The following is a 6,346-nucleotide window of genomic DNA, read 5'->3' on the forward strand; positions in this document are numbered from 1 at the left end:
TCTAACCTTGGGAGTGAAGAAGAATGGGAAGAGGGGAAAATGACCCAGATACAAAACAGCCAAAGAAAGCAAAAACATATCGGCTTCTATAATGTCACCCCTCACTCAAGACAAACTGCCTGGTGTAGCATTAAAGCTTCTGAGTCAGAAGCCATGATTTCAATCCTGGCCCTACCACTTGGTAGCTGAGTGACTTGAGAGAAAGTTACTTAACCTCTCTGATTTTCAGTTTTTTCATCTGTAAAATGGGGTTAATAATAAATATCTAATTTTATAAAAGATCTCATAAGATTGTTTAAGGTTAAAATATAAGATGGCAGGGGCAGCACCTGTGGCTCAGTGAGTAGGGCTCTGGCTCCATATACCAAGGGTGGCGGGTTCAAACCCAGCCCCGGCCAAACCACAACAAAAAAATAGCCAGGCATTGTGGTGGGCACCTGTAGTCTCAGCTACTTGGGAGGCTGAGGCAGGAGAATCGCCTGAGCCCGGGAGTTGGAGGTTGCCGTGAGCTGTGTGATGCCACAGCACTCTACCGAGGATGACAAAATGAGACTCTATCTCTACCAAAAAAAAAAAAATATGTATATGATTTTGCCATGACATATATATATATATATGATAGCAAAGCACTTAACAGAATATCCTTTCTGTGGGAAACAACAAATGGTAGCTGTTAACATTTTGTTCTCCAAATGTGAGTCAGAAAGCCGCCCCTCAGGCTGAGGCTCCTTCAGTGCGTTATGACCCGCGATGCCTGCCAGCTCACTGTGGAATTGTGACCAGAGTTGCAGTTTTCCTTCCTTTGCATAGTCTATGTTAAGAACATGAAACCCCTTTATCAATCAAGATTTTAGGGCAGCACACTGGTGGTGTCTGTTGGGGGCTCTCCACACCCCCTCCAGGTTGGCCCTCCCAGTGCTCATGCACACTTCTCTCTGTCTCAACTCACCCAAGGATGCCAAGTCCTTCCCTCCGGCTCCCATTAACCTGTGGGAGGGAATCGAGCCAAAATTCTACTGGCTTGATTGACTTTCTGTTTCTTTGACCATTTTCATGAACCTGGTGTAAAAAGGGCAGCAGCCAACATCGTGTAACATTCTCATTGCTCTGGTCTTCTATGTGGACCATCTTAGACCAGAACCTTCCATGAGGCTACTCCAAGGCTCACAGCATCAGGTGGTTGTTGGGGCTCTGGAAACATAATATATTTTAGATCCACCATGTGTCATTTTTAGAGACCTTCCTTTGACTGGGGGCTAGGATGGGGCGTTTTTTAAATCACATGTCGGAAATGGTGACTTTAGCAGCTACACTTTTATGCACACTTTCCCTAGGACAGCGTTGCAGAAATCATGCTTCCATTGTTGTAAAATGTGCCAGAGTTTAGTAGAAAATCCGCTTGAGTTAAACTTCAATGACCTGGAGACTGGAGGAATTTATCCTTTCTGGACTGCATTTTGGTCACATGTAATTATTAGGAGTTTTCCTTAGATCACTTCTGGCATCCTTCCTGCTCTAAAATACCTCAATTTTCTGCCTTATGAGTCATCCACAACTCTGCTGTAAATAATAAAGTGCAAGTTATTGATGTCTATGTCTTATTGTCTTATTCTCTGTATCCCCAAGTTGCCAGAACTCTGCCTGTACTTAGTAGGTGCTCAATAAATGTTCTTGGTATGGATAAAAAAGTGAGTTAAACTGCTCTGTTGCACATGCATGGTGTATGCCTGTGTCTTATCCACTCCCTACTATGTGCAAACACTTGCCAAAGATGAGATGATTTGCTCACAAAGGCACTTCCCCTGCTTCTGTCCAGAAGCTGCTGGGAATAGAACCTCACACGTGCTCCTCTCTGAGGTCTGGGTCTGCACCTCCAGCACTGCATGATATGACCCCCTTCTTGCTGCTTTGAGCTGACTGATGAGAAAGACTCCATGTAGCCCCCAGGGGAGGATGTGAAGGGAGATCAGAATGGTGATAAATGAAGTTGTAATATCTGAAGAATTAAGAGGAAGCTATTTTTGACAGTTTATCACTTGGTGGAGAAGAAGCCTCTGATGAAGGTTGATAACACACTTGCCCCTCTCACCCCATCCCCTCCCCCACTTCATAAGATAAGAGCCTCCCTTCCAAGCTTGCCACCCCTCCTGTGCCTAAGGTCTCATGGAGACAGTGTCTCGTGGAGAACACAGCTACTCTCTGCAGGAGAATTAATTTTCTTTCTTAATTTTGAAGGGAGAAATGGTTTGTCATCCTGATCAGGGGATTTTTGAAAAGAAGTAAAAAGGGCTTGGCACCTGTAGCTCGGTGGCTAGGACGCCAGCCACATACACTAGAGCTGGCATGTTTGAACCCAGCCTGGGCCTGCCAAACAACAATGACAACTACAACCAGAAAATAGCTGGGCGTTGTGACATGCACTTGTAGTCCCAGCTACTTGGAAGGCTGAGGCAAGAGAATCACTTAAGCCCAAGAGTTGGAGGTTGCTGTGAGCTGTGACGCTATGGCACTCTACCTACCAAGGGTGACATAGTGAGACTCTATCTCAAAAAAAAAGTGGGAGGTGAGTCCTATTCACTATCCAGTCCTCCTAATACATTTTTGCATAATGCTTTGTCCGCACACTTGCATTTTTTTCTTTTTTGAGACAGAGTCTAACCTTATGGCCCTTGTAGAGGGTCGTGGCATCACACAGAACACAGCAACCTCCAACTCCTGAGCTTAAGTGATTCTCTTGCCTCAACCTCCTGAGTAGCTGGGACTACAGGCGCCTGCCACATGCCCGTCGATTTTTTTGTTGCTGTTGGGCCGGGCCAGGTTTGAACCTGCCACCCTCGGTATATGGGGCCGGTGCCTTACTGACTGAGCCACAGGCACTGCCTCATACTTGCATTTTTATAAAATAGTTTTCTACTTTATAATGAAGGAGCTTTTAAAACTCGCAATTCTGGTCACGTCACTCTCTGCTTCGAATTCTCCGCTGACTTCCCATTGCATTTGGGATGAAATCTAAGATCCTAGCAAGCTCTGTCTTTCAGGATGTCTGTGTCACTTGGCTTACTTTTCTTTTTTCACATTCCCCCAGGCTCCCTCCCATTGCAGGGATTTTGTGAATGAAGGTCCTTCTACGCTCAGATAGTTTTCATGGTACTTGCAGTGGCTGCCAAATATCTCCCCTTGCTGATACAACCCTAAATTCCAAGCCAGTCCTATGGGTCATGGTTGAGTCATTTCCAGTATTCTACTTTCGGTGTCACCTCAAACTTCCTGGCTCAAGTCATCCTCTTGCCTCAGCCTCCAGAGTAACTGGGACCACAGGCCAGTGAGCAAGGCCACCAGGCCTGGCTAATTTTTTTTTTTTTTTTGAAACAAGGTTTTACTTTGTTACCCAGGCTAGAATGCGGTGGCATAATCATAGCTCACAGCAGACTCCAATTCCTGGGCTCAAGAAATCCTCCTGCCTCCCAAAGTGCTAGGCTTGCAGGCATGAATCACCAAGCATTGCCGCTATAGGTATTTTCATTAATTTTTCTGAATATGTATATTATTAGTGATAAAATATCTAATATTTTTTTGTGCATCAGTCACTATACCACTTCCTTCATATACACTAAGAAATTTAATGCTCAGAACAACCTTACAAGGAGGATATTATGAATACTATTGTAAAATAAAGAAACTCAAGATTGGGGAATTTAACTTGCCCAAAGTCACAGAGTTGTAGTAAATAGCAGAATCAGAATTCCAATACAATCATTTATTATTATTTTTGTTGTTGTTGTTTTGAGATAGTTTCTCTCTGTTGCCCTGGGTAGAGTACAGTGGCATCATCACAGCTCATGGCAACCTCAAACTCCTGGGCCCAAGTGATGCTCCTATCTCAGCTTCCTGAGTACCTGGGATTAGAGGCATGAGCCAGGATGCCTGGTTCATTTTTTCTATTTTTAGAAGATACAAGGTCTCACTCTTCCTCAGGCTGGTCTTGAACTCCTGAGCTCAAGTGATCCTCCATCCTCAGCCTCCCAGAGTGCTAGGATTACAGGCATGAGACACCACACCTCATCAGATTATTTACTATTGTTATCATTTCAAAAGCCATTTGCTTTATGCAGTATTTTTCTGCTTTCTGTATCCCCCAGCTAACTGATGTTTTGCATGGTCTTTATGCCATGGCTTAGAGGGCACTCCAGAAGACAGCGGTGCTCTACAGACAGTGGCTTCTTGTGCCCTGGCCACCTCCACCACCTTTCTGCTTCCTTTTAGACTAAACTTTTTATTGATTAAAGATCTCACTCCATAACCTGAAGCTTAACCCTGGTGACAGATGCATTAAAATACCTACTTTATTGTGTTTTTCAAGATTCATTGACCCCAGGTGAAGTACTTTATTAACTGTAAAGCACTGTGCAAATGTTAGGCTTTATTATCTTTAAATATAGGTTTAGTACACTTTATCCAAAATGCTTGTGATCAGAGGGGTTTCAGACTGGGTGTGTTTTCCACTTTTGGAATATCACATAATGAGGTATCTTGGGAATGAGATCCAAGTCTACACATGAAATTCATTAATGTTTTATATACATCTTATAAACATAGCCTGAAGGTAATTTTATATATTTTTAATAATTTTGTGCCTAAAACAACATTTGTGCATAAAACAAACTATCAGAAGCAAAAGTGTCACTATCTCAGCCATCTGCATGGACAATTTGTGGTTGTTTACATCACCATCATTCCTGACCCTGAACTTATTTGCTATTGATAAGCAATCATTTTCTTACACTTAGTCACACTTAAGTACTTACCAGTAAAAAATTTGATATGCCATTTACACAGTGTAAAGATACTGTCTTCAGGGCAACTAAGCAGAACAGTAGCATCCCCACAATAACTGTACCAGCTGGTAAACTAACAACGACAACAACAAACAACAGCAGGCTTTCGGTCGCCACCTACTGCGTCATGATTTCATCAAAAGGCTATCGTACACTTCGTTTTATTTTGGGGGGTGAGAAAACCCATCAGAAGCAGTTGAAGTACCAGGAAATGGGTCCTCAAAGGGTGGGGAGGCATTTTGCTGGATGGCTTTTGAAATGTTTCCTCCAGTCATCTGCCTCATGGACGATGATTTTTATCTTAGGAATCTCTCTTTGATTTTACAAACTGACATGATTTCTGATCTGTTACAGGTGCACACTGCTTTCGTGCCTCAATAGGTCCAGCACACATTTCACCACGTTGTCCATGGGTACTTTTACTTTTATGTTAACAGCATCACTATTCATTACTAGTATCATAATCCCCTGGATTCAGAACCATTTCAGCTATGTCACCATCAGTCAATGAATGAACAGCTGAAGCCTGTTAAAAACGTTTTCAATATATACTTCTTTCAGCTTCCTGACAGACTCCGAAGGTAAATATTTGCAAATATAAGAAGATCAGACATCTTCTTTTTCTCTTTTGACACACAAAATCCTTTCAAGTCACACCTTTGTTTATCATCATCACTGAACAGAGCCACAGCCAGAGGGTACACCAGCCATGCACAACTATGTCTTTAGGCACTGTGCTTCAAGTGTTTGCAACAGCACATGTGGCATCCTTCATACTAAAGTCCTTCTGCAAACCTTCCACACCCACTCCTCAACTCACTGCTGCTAGCATGCTAGTTAAGAAAAATGGTTTTTATTTACTCTTTATTGGTTTAGAGATACCCTGGGCACATGGCTGAATTAATTTAGTCATATTTGAAGGGAAGCATATGGCATAAACTTAATTTTTGATGAGAATTTCAGCTGGAGGATGTGCAGAACAGTTGTCAAGGAATAACAACATCCTGCAGTTATCATCTAGTCCAGTTTCCCTGCTGTAAGCATGAGCTTCTGGCACAAAAAGTTTGTGAAATCCGTTAGAAAAGATATCCCAGGTGATCCAAGCCTTTTTGTAAGCATAATAATGCACTGGTAAGAAGCTCATTCTCTGAAAACAGTGAGAACACTGGCTTTTGCCTATCGCTGGAAGTTTACACTTACATGTGCCTGCTGCCTTAGCACGGTTATTATGTCCTTGGCATCTTTGATTCCTCCAGGGCCTTCTCCCTACCTGTAGTCTGTCTTTCTGGGGCAATAATGCTAAAACAGTGATTTTCAGTAGCATCGTGGACTTGTTCTGGTGTCAGATTTTCATCAGTGGTATCCTCAGCACACTCATCAACGAATTTCTCCACTTCTTCCTGATCGGCATATGCTTTATCACCACAGATCTTTCAAAATGTAATGCCATGTCTTTTTAAAATTTCTGCAACTAACCTTTTGAATATTCACAATGTCCTCCAATTTTCAGT

The sequence above is a fragment of the Nycticebus coucang genome, chromosome 10 (genome assembly GCF_027406575.1).
Source record: "Nycticebus coucang isolate mNycCou1 chromosome 10, mNycCou1.pri, whole genome shotgun sequence".
Classification (NCBI taxonomy): domain Eukaryota; kingdom Metazoa; phylum Chordata; class Mammalia; order Primates; family Lorisidae; genus Nycticebus; species Nycticebus coucang.